At 38.9% G+C, this 24,082-nt stretch overlaps 1 long non-coding RNA gene across 1 annotated transcript; it reads right to left on the bottom strand.

Annotated features, from left to right (window-relative positions):
• Positions 1-282: 282 nt before the first annotated feature.
• Positions 283-11,140, bottom strand: LOC141588098 (uncharacterized). The gene is made up of 2 exons (XR_012519781.1): positions 10,958-11,140; positions 283-479 (listed from the first exon to the last, which is right to left on the bottom strand). It is a non-coding gene; the product is annotated as an uncharacterized LOC141588098 (long non-coding RNA).
• Positions 11,141-24,082: the final 12,942 nt, after the last annotated feature.

The following is a 24,082-nucleotide window of genomic DNA, read 5'->3' on the forward strand; positions in this document are numbered from 1 at the left end:
CCTTCCTCCTCCTCCTCCTCCTCATCCTCCTTGTCATTCCCCTTCTCCCCCTCTCCCTTTTACAAAGACAACCAAATGACAAACACATAAAACAACTTTGTTTGATGACTGAGGCTTTCTAAAAGAAAAGAAAACATTAAATTCAAGGTCTAAAACTCCAGTTCCTACTTCTCCTCCAACTTTGCATCCTTCTTCTCCTCCTCCTCCTTCCCATCTCCTTTCCACCCCTTATACTAAGCCAGCCAAGAGGCAAGCACATAAAAATCAATTTACTAATAAAGGTAAACATACGGGTTGAAATCACATTACGTTTGTTAGCTTGTTTGGGATAATCAAAGAAATCATAATGAATAGGAGGTAAGGCTACTGCATTACCTATACAATATATTTTCTCCTACACATCCTCAGGATTATAACAACCCAAGATAGTGTATGTCACAAAAGCTTGTCATTCCCCTCAAAGGCTTCGATAACAACACCTACAAATTGTACAAGCAAGTTCAGCATTATTATTTTGGAGATGAAAAGTTTGTTGGTGAGAAAAATGCTAAAACACAACACCCATAAGAACAAAAGCGACCATTGATAACAAACCCAAACAAGAACAATAATAAACTAATTCAAACAAAACTAAAACCATAACCTAATAAATTATGGTCAAACGATTAATTACAATGATAAATACAATCTGGAAGAAGATAGCAAAGACAAAGGCACACTCAGCAGTAACAAATACAACAAATAAAATTTCTCCCTCCCTTTCCTTCCCCGCCATTTACCTTCAAGTTCCACCATCCAACCATTGCGTAAATGACACCGTGTCCCTTATAATTAAGACGTATGTTCTAAATCGGTCATAAATGACAACACTCACATAATTTATCATTTTTTATATCCATTTTAGATACCCAGGAATAAATCATCCATCTCTACATATATTGTTAGTCTTATTTCACTCTATATTAGTAGCTAAAATTAATTTGTTTACATAATATAACCGCTACTTATATTTTCTATAACTGGACCTCGCCTATATTAATACAGAGAACTAAATTATTAGATTAAAGAAAAGCATTTCACTCGATGAACCTCGCCTATGTTTTCTATAATTGAGCCTACTTCTCCTTTTCCTTTTCCTCCTCCTTCCCCGTTTCTCCTTGCCCTCTCCGCAGCCTCCTTTTCCTCCTCTCCTCCTCTTCTTCCTCTTTCTCCTTCCATTCTCCTTTCCTTCCCCTTATATTAAGACAGTCAAGCGGCAAACGCATCAAAATCAATTTATAATAAAGGTAAAGATATAGTTGGAAATCACATTAAATTTGTTAGCTTGTATAGGGTCGTCACAATATCATAATGAATAGGGTATAAGGTTACCGACATTACCTAAACAATATATCTTCTCATACACATTCTCAGTGCAATATATTGAAGTTTAATTTTAATCCTATTTTTCAGAACCTTTCAATGTCAATATAGTCTTCTTAGTTACAGGTTAACAAAAAAAATTGTTTCTCACTTTCTCACATCCCCTTACATCTTGACATACAGTGATGACAAAGTTACGGTAGTACATTTGCAGAATTATCACGACTTCAGCAACCCGAATTATAGTTCTCCTAAAAATTAAAAGGGTTTTTCTACATAGTATCCTTCAGTTTTTTCGTTTTCGATACCCCTTTAGTTTTTATAACATCAATGGTACTCCTAACTTTCCTATAAACAACAAAACGTGACCCTAAATTTCTACTCCATCAATTTCTGTTGAGTTGGTCCGTTATTTGCTGACTTGGATGCGTGATGTGTGTCTAATATATGACGTTTTGCACCTCATTTCACACGCATTTCAGAGCTCAATTGAGTAGTTTATGCTACTATTTCCCTTGTTTCGTGTATTTATTCCTTTTTGTGTGATATTGCAGAAATATGAAGATTTCAGCGGAAAATGAGCCAAATCCGTCCCTAAGTGTTTAGCATTGCATTTGACATGGAGTAAAGACTCGGGAAGCGAATTTGGTGCGCATTTCAAGGCCTAAAAGACATATTTGCGAGAGTTTAGAAGCGAACTACCAGCTACAGTGGTCTATAGACTGACCTACATGGTCTATAGACTGTCAGAATGCTTCTCTACATTGCAGCCTGCTTCAGATGGCAATATCTCGAGTTCTAGAGCTGATAATCAAGTGATTCCAATTGGAGGTGAAAGCTTATCCTCTTAGCTTTCCAACGCCGTGTAGAACGCCTGATTCGACCAAATAACGAAGAAATGGCAGCTGTTTTGAGATCGGTGCGCGCTGCAGGAATCGTCAAAATGCAATTCTGTACAGCGCATGTGGTCGATTAACTGGTCCAAGTGGTCGATCGACCACCCCACGAGTTGTTGCGCAAGTTAAAAGATCGAGAATTCCAAAGCTCATTGTGATTAGGTTTAGGAATAGAGGTTATGCAGGATTATTCCTATATAACATAACCTTAGTTTTCAGAATAAGGATCAAGTTTTTATCATTCAGTTCTGAGATACAATTCAACATTCATTAGTTTAGATTATTTCCGTCAATAAAGTTTACTCTTGCATTCGGTTGTGATCTTCCCTTCCTGTTCTATACGGTATTCTTCTGATCTTATATTCCGTTTTTATTGCTTTCGTTCGTAGCATAGAATTGCTAGGTTAGATCTCCCGAAACCATATTTTCATTTTATGTTAATCGTTTGTTTAGATAATTGAAGTATGATTGCGAATGCTTTAATTGTTGGTTTTATTGCTGTTTTTATCACAAGTATGAGTAGCTAAATCACCATTTCTAGGATATAGGGGAGCTATAGCGTAGATGGCATAAATTATAGGCGATTTCGATTCACGGCGTGGTCGATCGACCGGTACCCATGGTCGATCGACTGGTTACGCGTCTGGTTTTGCTTTGTTTGTTTCGTTAAGTGCTTTATTTTTCAATGAGACCGAGAGGAGACTTGATAGATGCTTAAACTTGACCATCCCGTAAATCGAGAGATAGGAATGGACAATAATTAATGAATTAAAACGACTAAATTGCTAAGATCGAGAGATAAGATTTAGTTCGCATTAGGAATCATTAATCAAGAACGAGAGTTGGTATTAATGAGACTTAGGGATTAGTAGCATAGGCCGAGAGGTAGCTACTATTTAACATGGGCCGAGAGGACTTGTTTTCCCCATCCTTCGCGACCGTATTTCGAAGTTACCTAGGATTATGTGCCATCGTAGCTATAGTGACCCGATCAACCTAGCTCCTTTTCATTATTTGTTCACATCTTTAATTTTATTGCGTATTTTTATTGTCTTATTTATTTGCATTTAGTTTAGTTATTAATCAATCCAAACCTCTACAACTGTTACCCTTAGACTAAAATTAGAAACAATTATCATCTCCCTACCTCCCTGCGGATCGACCCTTACTACCGCTTGCTAGTAGTAGTTTGGAACTTATAAATAATATTTTTGGTACTCACTTCGACAAGTATCAAATTTTGGCGCCGTTGCCGGGGAGGCAGCGCTAGTTTTAGTTGTTTTTTTTTATTTTAGTCTGTGTTTTGCCTCAAGGGAAGACTGAGTACCTTGAGGCAGTTCTTACAATTTCCTCTAGTGTTGTTTTGTTAGGTCCTACAGGTCCTATCTCAGTACTTCAGAAGGGTGCACCCATGTTCCATTCTCAGGAGCAGCAGGTGCCGTTTTGTGGCAGATGCGGCGGAGCGGGACACACATCGGAGGCATGCAGGCACCCTAATGAGAAGATGTTTGCTTTTCATCAACTTCAGCTCGACAATTCGTATAATTACGCTCCTACTTCACCACATCAACCATATATGCCTCCTTATGAAGCCCCACCACCATCCACTCTGTCACAGCAAGAGTCAAATAATGAAGTTGCAGAGTTGATAAGTCTAGTGCAGCTGCTTATGGTAGAGGTATAGAAAAGTAATGCGGCAAATGAGGTCTCAATCATGGAGTGAAATCTCAAATTGCTACATTAAACAAGAATGCAAAGATACTGAGTCAATTCCACTCTCCGAATCAGCGTATTGATACCGTACATGCAATGACGCCGAGGAGCGGGTCTCGCTCTCGATGGACCCGAGAAAGTCAAAAAAGGGAAGAAGAAAAAAAGGCGAGAAAAAGACGATCAACAAGAATCACGGTCGATCGACCACATCACCTGGTCGATCGACCATCCGCGAAATGACACAACTTCTGGTATCGTTGAAACCAGTCGATCGATCGACCAACATGGTCGATCGACGAGGAAGAATCGATGACGAACCATTCCATCCTCCAAAGCCGATAACTTGATGGATTACTTGTTTCGGGTACTACAACTCCGAAATCATCGAGGCAAGATCGAGATGCTTTGATGGGTCCGTTCGATTCCAAAGTATGACCCTACGACGGTCAATGGTTCATTCCCGAGACGGATCAAGAAGGGTCAAGTTACAACAAAGACAAAGTAGTGGATTTTCAGCCTAAGTCCACCGATGCCGGTATGAGAGACCTAGAGGAGAGGGCAAAGCTACTTCGACGACTCCTTATCCGGAAAGACAAGTGCCAACCAAAGATGAGGTAACGTTCGATAAATTCAAAGATTTAGTGCGTAGTCTTAATGTGCAAGTACCTTTCTTAGAGCTAGTTAATCAAGTACCTGCATATATGAAGTTTATGAGACAATTGCTAGCTAAGAAAAGGTCTTTGAATGTTGTCAAGTCTGTCCAATTAACTGAGGAGTCTAGTTCATATTTAACTCACAAAGCTGCCCGTAAACTATCTGACCCAGGTAGTTTATCTGTCCCCTTTAATATTGGTACCTTCTCAATTGAGAAGGCACTATGTGATTTAGGGGCTAGTGTCAGTGTTATGCCCTTGAGTCTGGCTAAGAAATTGGGATTGACTAGATTTGCTATTACCGACATGATCATGCAAATGGTGACCGTTCAGCGATTCGGCGATGGGTCTTAGAGAATGTGCCTGTTCAAATTGAAAAATTCTTTTTCCCTGTTGACTTTGTTGTTTTGAATATTCCTGAAAATGCCAGCACCCCAATTATTTTGGGAAGACCGTTTCTGCACACTGCTGGTGCAATAATTGATTTAAGGGAAAGAACTTTGAGATTTAAGGCAGGGAAGCACTCTATTATGTTTGCCCAGTCCCCTAGGAAGAAAGACCCCATGTGGCCCATGACCTGTAATATGATTTACGAAAAGAAATCTTATTTTGTGCTTTCGATGTGCCCGTCCCTCGTGTCTATTCTGTTATGACACCTCCGCCCAGAATGGGAGCAAATTGGAGGAAGATTCTTCTATTTTGACTGTGTTGCGAGAACTGGTTTGGGGAAGAAAGAACCGCTCGCTCTTTCAACTGTGAAGGAGCCAATTGTTCAGAGAGGCGGTCTAGGATGTCTTAGCTATGACACTGACGAGGAGCCAGATGAGGAGCCCAAGAAGAAGGAGCCAGTCAAAATTTCGGAGTCGGATCTTGAGTGTGAGGAGCAAGAAGATGATGGCCATGCTTGGGAAGATGCTAAAGATGATCCGTTGAGTATTCCAGGCGGAGTAGAGTGGAGTCCAGCTTCTGAGATGAGCACTGCGGAAGCTACTTCATGTAGACAGAAGCCTTGGTCGGAGATTTTCCGCAGTTTCCATTGATTCGTTTCTTAGACCTTTTTTAAGACAATTTATTGCTTTTAGACTATTTATCGTTTTTCGTGTGCGCGAGACTTCGCTTTAATAAGTTTGCTTAGGATTTATTTAGACTTTAGACAGTTACTTTGGGTTTTGCGCAATTTTGGGCGCATTATTATGTGTATTTGCAGGTTTATAGACCTTGTTAGCTCAATTTATTGAGCTAATTCGAAGAAATCGTAAATTCTGACTATTTCGATCGATCGACCGCCATCTTAGTCGATCGACGGTGAGCGCTACTGATTCCAGGAGCTTCGTTCCGTCATCTTGGTCGATCGATCGGTAAGGTGGTCGATCGACCACCGTCCGCCTTTGTACTGCTTTTCGATCATTCCCCTGCTGTGTTTGGTCGATTTGCGGAGTTGAGGGAGTCTTTTCTCCACTTTATTCTCCGATTTATTTCTGTTTTCTTCCATTTCCTTATTGTGCACATAATTTTGCGTTTCATAAATTGCTTTCTCGGAAATTATGCGCGGTACTTTTGTTTGTCTATTCAGGTACTTGTTGGTAGCACTGCTGGCTACTAAAACCTCCTAGCTCACGCTGGTTTGGGGATTTTTCCTTTTGCTGCGCTTAAAGTCTTGTGAGTTTCCGAGTCCTTTTCATGTCTTATTTGTTTAATTTATCGCAAATTCCCATTTCCTTTTTATTTCATTACATGATTTTGCACAATGGAGACATTGTGTGATTTGGTTTGGGGAAGGGTTTTGCGTTGCATTCAATGTTTTATTGCATTTCTGTTTCACGTTTATTGCATTTCAGTTTGCATTTGTTATTTCATTTCCTATATATATACAAAATTCAAAAAAAAAATTGAAAAATTGAAAAATTTCAAAAAAAAATATCATGTTTATTTTAGCATATAGGTCGAGTCGGAACGGTAGTATTTCAATGATGACATTGCATTTGCATTTGTTTATGCCTAAGCCTTGCTAATTGACATGTTATTAGTAGAATCATTTGCATAGTCTACGAGTTTTCGTTAATATCTTGCTGAACTTGAGACTTGACTTAAATTTTGGCAAACTACATTATATTCTGAGATTTAGAGCTTATAACTGGTGACATTTATGACCAGTTTATTTAGGATGTGAGTAGTTACTCCTTATAAGACATGTTACATCAATATGCCTAAATATGAACTTAATCTGCTTAATACATGTATGCATTCGGTTTGTGGTTTGTTGACACATGTGGTAGAGGTCCCCTTTTCTCATTTTACCCATAAGCCTCACATAGCCAAATTTGCCTTTTCGTCCCATAAGCTACATACCATTATTTAGCCTACCCTATCCGAGCTAGTATTGGTAGTTGTGGGAATGTGTTTATTGCATCTTGGTTATATTGCTCTGTATGAGAAGGTTGGTGGAATGTTGAAAGGAGGAAAGAAAGGAAGAGAAAATAGAATTGAAAAAAGAAAGAAAAAAAAAGAAAAAAAAAATGAAAAGAAGGAAGAAAAGAAAAGAAAAGAAAAAAAAATCAAAATCGCATAATTCAAAGTCTTTATCAAATGGCGATTTTTGCTCCCATGCTTTATTATTATCATTTGGGGAGTTGACTTTTTGTGGAGATTGTGAGATTAGTGCTACTCATTAGCACCGTTTTGTATTGATTTATCTGGAGTAAGAAGTTGGATGTTGTTATAATTTGGACATGTAGTTACTAGCTTGGATTTAACTCCTCTTATCCAAATTCATTTTTTGCCCCTTCTTACCCATTACCTCACATATCCATATTTACCTCGTCATGTGTCATGGTCACTGGTTTGGTTGGAATGCATATGTACGGTTGTAGAGATTATTTTCATATTAGATTGCAGGCATGTTCTTATAGGTCGTAGTTAGGTGAATGTCGTTACAAAATTACTTCTTTCTATCTTTACATATATTCACCTGTGCTTATTTGAGTGATTTGAGCGACCCGTGAGAGTCCAATTTGATAAGTCTCTACAGTTGACGGTTCAGCAGTTTTTAACGACTTCATAACTCGTTTGCATGATTCATATTGCTAATTGATTATTAGTTGTTGCATTAAATTGGTTTAGGCTTTATGGTTGCATTTCGCTCTGAGATTGAACTCGTTCCATTAGGTTTTAGGATCGAGTCTAGTTCTTGCTTGGGGACAAGCAAGGGTTTGGTTTGGGGAAGTTTGATGCGTGTCTAATATATGACGTTTTGCACCTCATTTCACACGCATTTCAGAGCTCAATTGAGTAGTTTATGCTACTATTTCCCTTGTTTCGTGTATTTCTTCCTTTTTTGTGTGATATTGCAGAAATATGAAGATTTCAGCGGAAAATGAGCCAAATCCGTCCCTAAGTGTTTAGCATTGTATTTGACATGGAGTAAAGACTCGGGAAACGAACTTGGTGCGCATTTCAAGGCCTGAAAGACATATTTGCGAGATTTTAGAAGCGAACTACCAGCTACAGTGGTCTATAGACTGACCTACATGGTCTATAGACTGTCAGAATGCTTCTCGACATTGTAGCCTGCTTCAGATGGAAATATCTCGGGTTCTAGAGCTGATAATCAAGTGATTCCAATTGGAGTTGAAAGCTTATCCTCTTAGCTTTCCAACGCCGCGTAGAACGCCTGATTTGACCAAGTAACGAAGAAATGGCAGCTGTTTTAAGATTGGTGCGCGCTGCAGGAATCATCAGAATGCAATTCTGTACAGCGCATGTGGTCGATCGACTGGTCCAAGTGGTCGATCGACCACCCCACGAGCTGTTGCGCAAGTTAAAAGATCGAGAATTCCAAAGCCCATTGTGATTAGGTTTAGGAATAGAGGTTATGCAGAATTATTCCTATATAACATAACCTTAGTTGTCAGAATAAGGATCAAGTTTTTATCATTCAGTTCTGAGATACAATTCAACATTCATTAGTTTAGATTATTTCCGTCAATAAAGTTTACTCTTGCATTCGGTTTTGATCTTCCCTTCCTGTTCTATACGGTATTCTTCTGATCTTATATTCCGTTTTTATTGCTTTCGTTCGTAGCATAGAATTGCTAGGTTAGATCTCCCGAAACCATATTTTCATTTTATGTTAATCGTTTGTTTAGATAATTTAAGTATGATTGCGAATTCTTTAATTGTTGGTTTTATTGCTGTTTTTATCACAAGTATGAGTAGCTAAATCACCATTGCTAGGATGTAGGGGAGCTATAGCGTAGATGGCATAAATTATAGGCGATATCGATTCACGGTGTGGTCGATCGACCGGTACCCATGGTCGATCGACTGGTTACGCGTCTGGTTTTGCTTTGTTTGTTTCGTTAAGTGCTTTATCTTTCAATGAGACCGAGAGGAGACTTGATAGATGCTTAAACTTGACCATCCCGTAGATCGAGAGATAGGAATGGACAATAATTAACGAATTAAAACGACTAAATTGCTAAGATCGAGAGATAACGTGATTTAGTTCGCATTAGGAATCATTAATCAAGAGTGAGAGTTGGTATTAATGAGACTTAGGGATTAGTAGCATAGGCCGAGAGGTAGCTACTATTTAACATGGGCCGAGAGGACTTGTTTTCCCCATCCTTCGCGACCGTATTTCGAAGTTACCTAGGATTATGTGCCATCGTAGCTATAGTGACCCGATCATCCTAGCTCCTTTTCATTATTTGTTCACATCTTTAATTTTATTGCGTATTTTTATTGTCTTATTTATTTGCATTTAGTTTAGTTATTAATCAATCCAAACCTCCACAACTGTTACCCTTAGACTAAAATTAGAAACAACTATCATCTCCCTACCTCCCTGCGGATCGACCCTTACTACCGCTTGCTAGTAGTAGTTTGGAACTTATAAATATTATTTTTGGTACTCACTTCGACAGGTATCAATGCGCATTTGGCAACATTAGCATACATGTCGATAACTTGATGATGATATGGATCTTGTAATCTTAATTTCCCTCTTTAATTAACCTCATACACAACCCCTTGTTTCCAGATTTCCCATCATTGAAACCCCACCACCACCTACACTCCTACCAACAATCGGCACCCCACATACACGTTAACCCTACCATATCAGCCACTTTAATAGCCGTGGAACAACAGTCGCGTCCGGATATGACTAACACTCTACTACGAGATTGGTCGTGCAAGGGTCGGGCAAACAACGAGGGTGATGTTCATAGATGGTGCGATGGGGGTGAGAGGAAAGAGACGGTGTTATGGTTGTTTGGGGTTTTGATGAGAAAGAGGTGTAATGGTGGTTGGAGGGTTGCGTGGTTGTAACTTATAACGAACTCAAGCGCGGTTTTGGTTGAGTAATAGTTAAGTCGTGGTTCCGGTTAGACGGCTAAGTAGTGGTGTTATTCGTAGTTGGTCATAGTCTATGGTGGTGAGAAGAGGGTGGATTTCGTTGGGTAATTGTTACAGCTAAAAATTGAGGATTAATGATAAAATGAGGGTTATAAGATACACACAATAAATGAAATTCATAATATAGTCCACTCACCGCCACAAAAGTTTAAAACTCTGCCATGTATGCATCCTTGTCAGCAACTAACGGAGCATAATCACGGAAAATATTGTTAGGGTCACGATAGTTGTTTTTATAAGAAAGGTTAGGGGTATCATAGATGTTTTAAAAAGTAAAGGGGTACCATGTAGAAAATGAAATAACATAGAGGTACTATGTCGAAAAACCCAAATTAAAATATGAAACAAACAATACTAAAAAAACAACAGAAATTAAGCTTAGGCTACCACAGTAGGATAAAAGTTGTACACTGGTCTACTGGACTTCACTTAACCTGGTAAACACGATCATTATAATTGACTCCTTTTGATGATCAATAAGCTCCAGTGGCGATGTTCTTTACCCGTATAATATTAGATACTTCTATTTTGTCAATGTACTTGCGCAAGTGGTAAGCTTATAGTTCCGTCTTTAAAAAATATTATTACACCAGGAGCAAATATCAATCTTTGGGTGAACTTTATGTGCGACATGAGAATAATCACAAAAGGCATATATGAAAGTATACAAAACCCTAGCCTAACTTTACATGGTGCCTACCCCATTGTCATACTTTATTCTGTACAAAAAATTTAAGTAGCAGTAAAATCGTCAACAATAGGCCGTGTCGTAATTACACCTTTAGTTGTTTTCATTTAATCATAATTCCACCTTTAGTTGATTTCATTTAATCATAATTCCGTACATAAGTATTGTGGGCTCTTAAACGCAGGCATAGAGGCGAGGTCAATAGTATACAAAAATAGATAGGGTACCTGAATAGCTGCCCTGTTGAGGGTTGAAGCACGACGAAGAGACAAATTTCTGCAACTGTAAGAGCACGAGCCACCTGTTCATAGAGAAAGCCATCAGTTAAGGAAAAATGAATCGAACATACGTAAATGCTACATGAAATCCACAAATTATATTATGCTTGTAAGTGAATGAGACATATGGAATTGCGTGGCTAAAATGAAATGGTAATAGGATTAGTGTTAATGTCAGCCTAGTTTGTTACAAGCGAGAATAATGATGTGACATACGATAATAACAATACCATAACATTAAATTCTGACTGCTTGATTTTTGAATTTACTTAACCTTGAAAACGGCCATAATTAAAGTTAGAAGTAAAAGATAATTATAAGCTGCCAGCCGGATACTCCAAAATAAGACACAGTTAAGCATTAGATTAATCAAATTGTTAATACCTATATCCATACAATTAGATGTAATTTAACACAATCCACAACTAAACCTTCCTGATATCATATTCAACACCCCACAATATAAACAATATCACACTTAATATCTCTCACTTCTACTTCACTTTCCCATATACACATCCTCTGAGACAACCTCACGATACTCATCTTGCTACATTAAATCCACTGATTATACTATGCTTGTAAGCGAATGAGACAGATGGGAAGTGCATGTTTAAAATGAAATGGGAATAGGATGGTGAAAAAGGAATGGATACAAATGAGAAATCAAAAGAGAGAATAGGACAATGGAAAAAGAGTGGAGACATCAAAACTTAGATATTGGCCTAAAGATAATACGGAAAAGCGTAAATGTGTGAAGAAATGAGAACATCAAATAAAACTCGTTATTTTCATTACATCTACTACCAATACGATTAATCAACCTAAGAAACTATGACCCATAAAAATATTGAACTACTGAAAGGTACACATTCAAACCCTATCTTCGAACACGCGTTGTTTTGAGATCAATAACCGCAATTTGAAGTAAGGAAAGGAAAACTCAACTCAGTGAACAAGAAAAAAAATCACAAATAAGAATTGTTGTCAATCATCGCGACTATCAAATCACAGACATAAAACACAGCACCTCACACCATTCAATCCAAGACATTCATAATTTGAACTATACTACCTCCGTTTATTTGTAATTGCCTCACTTTCTAAGATTTATGAGGACTATTTTAACCAAATAGGGCATTCCCTAAGAAACGGAGAGACTATATTTGATGCTTCATTGATCATGTTATAACTAAAAAGCAAATCCAAAAAAATACAATCTTAAAAATCAAATCTTGAACAAACAAAATAAGGACTAAATTCCTAAAAACAAGCACCAATAAAACCTACAATTCCACTAAATTATCAAAATAAACAAAAAAAGAGACAACATACACTGAAAGGAGTTCTTGTTTCTGAAACAATCCACAGTGATGTCCTTACTTGCTCGATCTCCATTATCCTCAACTGCAATCACATTTTAAAAATCTCAAAAGTATGAACCAACCAGTAAAGAAAACAACTGCAATCACATTAAAATAAGGCCCAGTTTAAAGCTTGCTTTCTCAAAAACTCCACAGGTCTAAAGAAGCAATCCACCTCAATAAGTTGTGAGTTTATCAACCAAGGTGTTTGTCAAGCAACTATGTTTTATTTTTTTGGTAGAATGTGAAATTCTCATTAAGCTCAAAAGGATCATAGTACACGGAGGACCATATAAATAAGTACAGTCCACATTATACAAACAACCTCACTACACCACTCTCAACGTTTAAGTAGGACAAAGAAACCTACTTGCCAACCAATCACGACATCTAATAATGGAAATCTCAGATTGAATACCCTGCATTCTATATTTCACCATACTCTGCACCCGTTGGAGCACCAACTTTGGTCTAATGATACTGCCATTGTGTTTGGCAGAGTTCCTGCATGACCAAATTAAGTAGATCAAACCTGCAAAGCTAGCCATAATGATCTGTTTTTTCAGCAGGCTTCTGCACCGCCGAGACATGATAGTGTCCATGCAGAAGTACCAAGAAATCCCAAGCCATTGCAAGACTAGCTGTAAGCATTCCTTACTAAAAGGGCAATCAAAGAAAAGATGGCTTTGAGTTTCCTGAGCATTGGCACAAATGCAACATAAGCCATCAGAAATGACCCAAACTTGAGAAGTCTATGCTTGGTTAGGAGTCTATCTTTAGCAAAAAGCCAGGTGATAAAGTTTACTTTAGGTAAACAAAGCCTATTCCAAACAAACGGCTCCCAGGAGACAGATTCACTAGTACCCGCCAAACTATCATAAGTTTGCTGAGCAGAAAAAGCTCTCTGAACCCACTGCTGAACATTCAATCCCCTTTTCAACTTTTCTTTTACTTTACAGATTTGACGCCAGACCCAGCTAGTATTGATAGAAGGAGTGTAAGACCACCAATCATGCTGCTTGATGTACATGTGATGAACCCAACGGACCCAAAGGCTGTCCTTTTTGTTGGCAATCCACCAAGTATATTTGCTAATACTGGCAATATTCCAGATATAGCAATTGTGCACACCAAGCCCCTCTTGTTTTTTAGTCCTGCAACAGCTCTCCCAAGATACATGTGGTACTCTATGGTAGCCATCAATGCCAGACCAGAGGTAGTTCCACAGATGGTTTCAACTCTGTTGAGAATACCCTTGGGTAGCAAGAAAATCCGAGCCCAATAACAATGAAGTTGAGAGAGCACAACTTTTACTAGGGTTAATCTCCCTGCATACCTAAGCTTTTTGGCCCCCCCAACTCCTGATTCTATGCACCATCTTATCCACTAACTTACTACATTGAGGATTAGTCAGTCTCTTGTAAGAGATGTCCACCCCAAGGTATCTAAAAGGGTAAGTACCTTTTTTGAACCCAGAAAGCTGCAAAATATAGGCTTCATCAATATCAGTCAAACCATTCATAAAAATATCAGACTTGCTTTTGTTGACAGTAAGGCCAGAAGCAATAGAGAAGGTGTGCAGAGCCCTCATTAGAACCTTAACTGAGCTAGCATCCCCCCTACAGAAGAGAAGTAGGTCATCTGCAAATGCTAGATGGCAAAGACCTAAAGCTCTACACATAGGGTGAAAATGGAAGTCATGCCTGAGGGTTACCACAGCAAGTATTCTGGTGAAATACTCCAAGCATAAGGTGAAGAGGAGGGGATAAAGGGGGTCACCTTGCCTTAATCCTCTCCTCCCTTTAAAAAAACCAAATTGAGAACCATTCAAAGAAAGGGTATATGAGGGGGAAGAGACACATTGCATGATCCAGTTGACCATTTGAGTAGGGAATTTCATAGCCACCAACATGTCCTCAACAAAATCCCACTCAATGGAGGCATACGCTTTCTTTAGGTTAATCTTCATCATAACCCTAGGAGAGCAAATCTTTCTGTTGTAAAGTCTCATCAAATCCTGACAAATGAGTACATTATCCACAATTTCCCTCCCTTGAACAAAGGCGCTCTGATTGGAACTTTCAATAGTAGGTAATACCTTAGAAAGTCTGGCACAAATGATTTTTGAGATGCATTTGAAGAGGACATTGCAACAAGCAATAGGCCTATAGTCCATGACAGTCTCAGGTACTTCTTTTTTAGGAATCAGAGTAACAACAGTAGCATTCACCTGTTGTAGAAGCTTGCCATTCTCAAAAAATTCCTGGACAGCTTGAATAACATCCTGACCCACAATGCCAAAAGAGTCCTTAAAAAAGCCAGAAGTATACCCATCAGGGCCAGGTGCCTTGTCAATGGGTATAGAGAACATGGCCTCATGAACTTCAGCTCCTGTGACCCTCTGAAGTAAACCAGTTGCCTGGGTTGCAGTAAGGCATGGGCCTCTTCTCACCACACCCAAATTCACACGGACAACAGGCTTTGAACTTCCAAGAAGGTCCTTGTAGTAAGCAAGGAAAGCAGCTTCAATAGACTTATTGTCAGTGCACAGGTTACCATAATGATCTTTGATGGAGAGAATTTTATTCCGAGCTCTCCTAGCCTTGATGGAGCTGTGAAAATAGTGAGAGTTTTCATCATTGCACTTCATCCAGTGAATCTTTGCTTTCTGGTTGAGAAATAAATTCCTAGCCTCATCCAGATCTTTAAAAGTTTGTGCAGCAGCTCTTTCTTCACATTGCAGACCCACATTAGTAGGGTCCTGGTGCAGTTGTCTCTGAATATCTTCAAGTAGCATCTGAGCCACCTTAGCAGTATTAAGGATATCCCCAAAACCTTCCTTGTTCAATTGCCTCAAAGGAAATTTTAGAAGTTTAAGTTTTTTAACAACTTGAAAAATCTTGCACCCCTTAATCTGCTGTTGCCAGATATTCAAAACAGTAGCATGAAATCTCTCATTCTTGCCCCACATATTAAAGTATTTGAAACTAGACTTCCTCCTATTAACCTCCTCCCAGAGTTTGATGATGCAGGGGCTATGATCAAACAAACCCTCAGGCAGGAAAGAGGCAATGCCAGAAGGGCCAGTAGTCAGCCACTGATCATTAGCTAAAACTCTGTCAATTCTACTAAAAACCCTGGTATTCTCCTCTTGTTTATTGTTCCAGGTGAAGTAAGCCCCCTGAGTCACAAGATCATACAGTCCACATCTATCCACACAATCTTGGAAAGCTTTAACTTTAGCAGGAGACACATCAAAACCTAGATGTTCCCCAGCAAGCAGGACATTGTTAAAGTCACCCATGAGAAGCCAGGGACCATTAACAAGAGAATGACAATGAAGAATAGATTGCCATAGGCCTACTCTTTCAGAATCTTTGTTACAACCATAAACTAGGGAGCACACCCAAGAGAAACCTGTCAGCAGGTGTTCAACAGTAGCATGAATCACTTGCACATCCTTCAATAACACATCCACCTTGAAGATAGCAGGGTCCCAAAGAAGCCAGATCCTACCACCCTCCTTAAGATCATTATTATTAATAAACTTCCAATTATACCCTAACCCAGCCTGCACATTATTGATGTTAATAGTTTTAACTTTAGTCTCAACTGGACCATACAACCCTACATTATTAATATGCAATAGACGTCTAACATCTCCTTGCTTATTCTTTTTATTAAGGCCACGAACATTCCAAAATCCAATACTAACCATTGGTATTAATATTGGTCAAACCCTTCCTCATACTACTCATGAGATTTTTCCTTATTGAGTAGCTTATGACATCAACAAAAGAAGGTCCAGTAGAGCACCCTTCCCCCTTCTTGGAAAATCTGTTAATGAACCTTGCAGGTGTCAAGGAGTTAAGCACTGATCCCTGATATGACATAGGAGTAACTACCATATTAGGTTGTAGCAAAGGAAGAGCTACATCAGTCTTACTACCTTTGTCAGTTTGCTTGGCAGCCACTTGTTCTGGAATTTTTTCCTTAGGAGAAGCTTGTGCTTTTGGCTTCCAGACTTGTTGTGTCTTCTTGGCTTTAAGCTAAACTATTTTCTTCTTGCACAGCCCAGTTTCATGTCCCACCCCTTTGCATACAGTACATAGGATGGGTTTCCATTCAAAATGAACAAGTTGCTGCTGGCATACACCATTTTCATCAATGAAATCAATCGAGTCAGGTAAATGCTCTCCAACTTTAACTTCAACCAAATAGCGAGCATAACCCAGGAACTCCCTATTCTTTGTGGCCTGATCACTACAAATGGGTTTCCCTACAAGACTAACAATCTTAGGTAGAGCCAAACCCCAATATTTAAGGTCCAGGTCATACAGGCGAATCCAGACAGGTATAGAATCAGGCTTTTCTTTGGTGAGTTTCATTCCAGGGGTCCATTCCTTAACAACAAAGGGTTTGTTATCAAAGATCAGTGGTCCTGAATGAAGAGCAGCATGTTTATCATCTTTAGTCTTAAACCTAATCAAGCAGACTCCATTCGGTTGAAACGCAATAGAAACAATCGATAATTTCTTCCAAATACGCCTGATAAAACCTCCTAACACAAGTTTTGGCGGATTTGCACCCAGAACATAGCATGAAATCGCATTCGACCAGAACTCCACCTCCGGAGTGACATCAGCAATATCAATTTTCAGAGGGGAAACCTTACCAGACGTTGCCGATTTCTGCTTCCTGCGATTACTCACCACCGTCCACTCAGCATCATCAGTAGGTTGATCCTCATTAATGGAGTCCAATTCCTTATTAAGGTTGAAAGCTCGAATTTCTGCCATGGAAGAACTCTCCGCCTCAATTTCATGTGATACAGGTTCACTCAGATTTATAATATTTGCCGTAATAGTACTATTTTTTGGAGAATTTTTATTATTAGTAGATGAAATATTATTTTTAGGGATTTTAGAAGTACTAGTCGGTGACGAGGTCCTCTTGTTTCTCGCCATTGCTGAGGAAACAAAGAAGATCTAAGGAAAATCGCTTTCTCTCTCTAATCGCTTTCTCTATCTATGCACCCTTTAACATAATAATCTAACCACCATGAGCAATTGACCATGACTTGTAGCATCCATTACTGAACGTCGCTTTTCTTTACTCAGTTTCATGTTCAGTTTTAGTTGGTCAAACTATTTTTTAAGGAAATTGATTAGTTCCTGTCGCTTTAACCCTCTAATCAAAGTAACTGAATATTGAGGAGAGCAAAAATTTCCAATACACATCTTATTTAATTGAACTCAATCCTTGATTCTCCATTGCAAAGTAAGTAGACCGCGACCACCCACTTTAAAAAAAAAACACGGCAACGTGAGTTCTTATCAAACCTGAACGAACTCAACTTCTGAGCCTAGAAAGCGTAATTATACCCTCCATATTAAACGACTTTCCGCACACATTTAGTATCCAGACATCATGCTGTTGGTTTGTTCTCTTTTTAGATAATAAAATACAGGAGAGAGGAGACGAGGCCTTGATCAATGAATGTGCACCAAGGGTATCTTAATATGTTTGACCAATATCTCACTGAATCCTGATGATTGATTTAAAGCTAAGCCTTTCCTAATTTTATCGTCAAGCCCTTTTCTAAAGTCAGAATAACTTAGTCGAGGAAGTTTTCTAGTACCCTGGCAAATGAGGAATTGAAGTCAACACACATCCAGAAGCATCACACCAAAGCTCTAAATTAACTACAGCCAGGCCATTTTTTACCCAGAATGCGTAAAATCCATAATTCCAGACACATTAATAGATAAATTCACACAATTAAGTGGCCCCTCCATCCCAAATCGCAAGTTCAATTTACACAACACCTATTATTCAACCTATTTTCATCCCATTTCTCTTCCGCAATTCGCATGTTGCTTCAACCAGTATAGTAACAATCACACCTCCACCACTCATTCTCCCTATTTCCCTCTCTCTTACTCATATCCCCTATACTAATTTTCCATTTCCTGCTCCCCATTCCCCATTTCAATTTTAATCTACTGTTCTTTTAACAAAGTAAATTATTTGGGTTTTCTTAAGAGTTGCAATTCCACTCCATCAAACCATCTGTATTTTCAAATTAGCTTCTCCAATAAGCTCTTATCATTTTATTGACAAGGCACATATCTATTATTAAATATTAAATCAAATATTCTATTGAGAAGTGTTGGTGATTTTGATCACAAAGTCATTTAAGTGTATTCGGGTTTTCAAGTTGAAATCGGTTTGTACTCGGAAACGATTTAATGTGAGTTAAGGGGTGCGGAGTGCACACTCATATAAACGGGATATCGAGTTAATAGTGTTATTATGGATAAGGTTGTGATAAATGTTAACTTCGTATTTATCATGTTTGGCGATTGTTTGTGAAGTTGGTTTTGGTACGAAAACCAACGACCTTATATATATATATATATATATATATATATATATATATATATATATTGTAATACCCGCCCTTTTAGGGACTCGTTGACCAACCTTGACCGACCTTGGGGGCAGGTGGTATCACTTAGTGATGCGTGCTAGAGTTACCGTTTGCCTTGTTTGCCTTTCTATGTGGGTGGTACTCGATAGAGTAGAGGCTACTCGATCGAGTAGCTTGGGTACTCGATCGAGTACGTTAGTTACTCGATCGAGTAGCGTCTTTTCAGCGAGGGTTTATAATCGTGTTTCGTCAAAACCGCAAATTATTTCCGCCTCCTTCCTCTAAACCTAGATGTCGTCCCTTCCTATTCCCTTCACCAAATACCTTCCATGGGAGCCTTTGAGGATGCTAGTACCTTGAGGATGGGTTGCTTGAGTCGGGTAGTGAGAGAGTGATGTCCTTATATGCCAGGGAAGGTCTTAGTAAGGCTCCTTGGTACATGGGGATGTCACAAAGTGGTATCAGAGCGACGATTTTGGAACTTGTAACAAATGAACCTAATGAACATAGTGAGTCTAATAAAATGAACCTGGTGTATGTATAATGGGAGCCCCAGCTGATGCTAGATTTTGGGTGAGTAGGCGCCCTCATTCCAAAATCTTGGTCCCATTGTGCTTAAGCCAGTCACTGGGTATGGAAATGTAGAGTCGGTAATCATGTGTTTAATGGGTACGGTGATTATGTTGAAATCGTTTGTGGTCGAGTCTCTGTAGATGTTGGCATGTGCTTAATAGTTAAGATAGAAGTATGTATGGTAGAAAAAAAAATTGTTGAAACTTATATGTGAGTGGGATGACAATGAGGATCGTGAAAAGGTCTAATACGATAGAAGTATGCGAAAGAGTAGAAATATGTGATGTGATCTGAAATGTGGTAACGGCTATATTTGATTCAGCTTGTTGGTAATGGTAGTTTTATAAGATTTTATAAGTTCTATAATAGTGCTAATGTTAGTGATTAAATAGTTATAGAATTGTAATGAGCATTATAAGACGTTAATGGATGAATGTGATATGTGTATGGCTGAAAGTTTCCGCATATGACGTGATTAATTTGAGTAGGTTAATTAGTTTATGTTGAAGCATGAATATGTTGCTAATGTACTTGGATGACACATGGAAAGTTAATGCTAAATATGTACTCAGAGTAAGTGATTATCAGTTTGTTAGCGATGTTGTAGACAAAAGTTTAGACATGATATAATGAGTTAATTGCATACATGGATGACTCAATAGTAGGGTAAACTATGTTGTGTGAATTTCGTTATGAAATAATGTGATATGAATCTTAGTTGGTGAAACCGTTGCAATATATATTTGGGTAGTGATGGCATAATGTGAATGAATACGATGACCAGTGACGACTTCCGGACTCGGTTTGGAATCGACACGTAATGTTGTTTTGCAGGAATCTTTAGTTAAACTCGTAAGTTCCGACCATGTACCCAACCTTACTTGACCGAGTGTGAGTGTCTACTAGACCGAGTAGACCTCACTCGATCTAGTTAGGAAGCTATGACGTCGAGAATGTAGGAATTTCCTACGAATACTCGATCAAATAGCGCCTACTCGATCGAGTATAGAGCACTCGATCGAGTACCCTAGACACTCGATCGAGTAAGCTACAGTACCGGAAAATTACATGGGTTCATAAACCCCTTTTCTTCCTCATTCTTCTTATTTCTTCTTCCCATCTCGCAAACCCTAGCTCCTAAAACCCTCTCAAACTCTTGAATCCTTGTGTTTCTGGTGATTTATTTGGGTGATTTTCATTGTTTTTGTTCGCTCTTTCACTTCTTATTTGATTAAGGTATGATTTCTTTCCTATTTTAATGCTTTTCATCAATTAAAAGACAATTAGGTTGATAGAAAATCTGAAATTTCGAGTTATATGTGAAGAAATTTGCTTGTAATCGTTGTAATATGATCTAGATGCCTCCCTTTCATGATTATTGTTGATTAAAAATACAAAACTCAAATAGAAATTGCATATGTTGATGACCAAATTTTCTAGAGTTTGAGAAATCAAATTGATTTTTGGTTGTCTTTTACATGTTGAAGGATGAAATTTGGGTAATGTATGTTGTATATATGATGTGGGAAGTTGATTTTTGTGATTTTCACCTCAATTTGCCTTAAAACTCCGTCTTAAAAGTGCCTCAAATTGAAAATCGTTTCATATAATTGGGATTTTGTGTTGTACATGGATGAAATTTGAATGTAGGAGTCCTAGAAATTGTAATAGATGAATTAATTCATGTTGATTTTGACAAAATTTTCGCACCTGTAAAGACCGTCTGAACTTTGAAAATTTGAATTTTACTTGTAATTTGGGAAATTGTTGGTGATAGTGTGTACTTAGATGATTCTTTCATGGCATAATTGGTGTAATTAGCATGTTTTGGTGCATCCATGTGTGGACAACGGGCCGCCCACGAGGGCGCTTGGATGAAGGGGCTCGAAAACAAGCGTTTGCATTTTGTAAGGAGTCGCCACCAATTTTTATGGGAAATTGGAACCGTTCGAATACCTCGTGTCATGTCAAGACACAAAGTAGTGACATGAACACTAAGCAATCGTTACCCTTAGCATTCTATGTCTAGAATGACTCTCGTGGATGCCAATGAACACGGGTGCTCACGGAGATCCGGGTAAGGGGTGAGGGGGCACGTATTAGGAAGCTCTTTTGATCGAACACCTAATCCCGCCCGCCTCGATAGCGGCCTCTACTAATGATTAGGGAAGTTATTCGTACTTGATATATCGTCGGCTATATGCATGCAATGCAACATCCATAGATTAATCCTAACATGTGAGAATTAGACTAAGTCGGTGAACACGTAATTAGCATACAATTGATGTCGAAGTAGGATTTAAGGTTGATTTACATGTGGAAACAAATGAATAAATCATGCAAATGAGATAAATAATACAACGAAAATTACAATAATTACATTGAATTAGGCGATTTATGTCGAAAATACCGCTAAAACGGATGATTTGATAAAAAAAGAATAAAAGAATAAAACAAAGAAATACGAACAAGCCAGAAGGTGATAATACGATTATTAGTTGATTAATGCGTAAACAATTAAACTATGTCAAGGCGAAAAAGGAGTTCGAGACGAACTCAACTGAACAAAGCGCAAGAGCACTGCGCCCTTTGGAAGAGGCGCGGCGATTCTTTGCGTCTTTCCAAGGGTGAGTTCTGTGTTTAACTCGCAAAACCGTTAATGTTAATTGGTAAATTTAGGGATTGATTGCGATTTTAGACTCGGATGAAAGTTATTAGCAGATTATTTACATATGATTGAGGTCATAAAACAGTAAAACATGGATGAGACGGAAATAAACGGATTAATTATGTGAAGGGTCGATGTTAATGAATGATTAATTAAACTAACTAAGCGAATTAATATGATAAACATGACGAATAAGACGATGAACATATGAATATGGATGCAAATATATCAATGACGAATCTCAAAAACCCAATATGAACAGATTGAACTTCTAAAATCCGGGTTTGAATATTAAAGACGAAAACCCGTAAATATTGATTATTTAGGATTTAAATTGGAACAATGATGAATTAAACATGTTAATGATGAATGAATAATATACATATGAATTATCATGACATTAAGACGAAGAATTAACAGACGAACAAACAAAAGAAACAATTTTGATACGAATTACAGAGGACGGAGGAAGAAGAAAAGAAACAGGAACTGCGGCAGCCTCACGAAGAGGCGCAGCAGGTGCCGCGCTTCTTCGAAGAGGCGCAGCGGTTGCTGCGTCTTTTCTCGACGTCTGCCTACTGGAAATCCGCAAAAAAGGGTTTTAAAGACGGTTTTAGAAATCGGTTTTAACGGTGTACTTTCGACATAAACCTTACAATTGTGATACAATAATACACTAAAATAAATAAAAGAGAGATTAATACACCCTCAGACTTACATGTTGACGGAACGAGAAGAACTAAGAAGATCAATTAGTGATGCTCGACGCGAACGTAAGGAAAGAGTGCCCTCGTAAGAGGAAAACGATTTAACAAGTTGATTAATTAGATTGATTGAGTGTAGTGGTCAAATTGGTCGGTCATGCAACGGAGAGGCTGGTACCCGGAAGGATCCGAGCTTACGTGGTCGAATGTTCAAGCACGTAGGCGCCAATTAGTAAGAACGAAGTCTAGAATGCAAAGGGAGAAGAGAAGGGCGGACACTCGCGTGAGAAATATGAGGAACGAAGGCTCCTATTTATACTAATCACGCGACGGAATAGGGTTTCGGAGACTCTTTGGAAGTGAATCTCGGAAAGATATAAAAAAGATACGTAAATCATGCAAAGAAGGGCCTGGGAAGAGGCGCGCGACCACGCGCGTCTCTTGGAAGAGGCGCAGCACCTGCTGCGTCTGTTCCCAGGAGGTTTCCTCCTGCTTAAGAAAGGTTTCCGTGTTTAAGTTATGGTAGGACGGGATTAATTCGATTATTTCTAATATCTTATGTAAATATTACGGGATATTATTCGCCAAAAGATAAAATTTGAGAAATATGGAATAGAAATATCCGGAACATTCCAGAACATTCTGACTCGGGATTTAACAGTTATCAGAAAATGGAGACGGTTTTTGACCCGGACTCCGAATGTACTCTAATTACTGCCAAAACGACCGTATCGGGACGTAGATGACAACTAAGAGGTAGACATTAGTATTTGAGCAATCACTTGACGATAATCTTACGAACTGTCACAAATCGTTCCGCGAACCAAACATGCGGCCCAATCATCACCAGGTGGTTTGCGAGGGGTGCAGAAACGAGGTGTCTACAGAGCCCCCACTTTGACTGAGGCTTGGACAAGGCGAAAGTCAAAGTATAGCCATCAGGTCAATCGAAGATTACAACCTGACGACTATGGCGACGCGAGGCGGCTCAAGGGGTCTGAGCCAAGGACCTGCCGTCGGGAACATTTTAGAGTCTGTCGACTATCGGGGAGGGTCGTTTAAAGTCCATTAGACTACGTAAGGAGGCTCGCCAGCCATAAGAAGAAACCATACCTGAGACTTCTTCTCGAGATGCTTTCGGAGGTACGTAGGAGCTAAGGTTAAGCGTGGGAGCTAAGGGTAAGACCTAAAAGATACATAAGGATTGGTGCTAGGGTGTGGGACCCTAAAGGAAAGCATTGACGGGAAGGAGGCCAAATATGAGTTTCGACCTAAAGGTAACTAAGGTTTGAGTATAGGAACTTCCGGAGAACGACACCCTGTCGGACTCCG

This window comes from Silene latifolia, chromosome 1, assembly GCF_048544455.1.
Source record: "Silene latifolia isolate original U9 population chromosome 1, ASM4854445v1, whole genome shotgun sequence".
Classification (NCBI taxonomy): Eukaryota; Viridiplantae; Streptophyta; class Magnoliopsida; order Caryophyllales; family Caryophyllaceae; genus Silene; species Silene latifolia.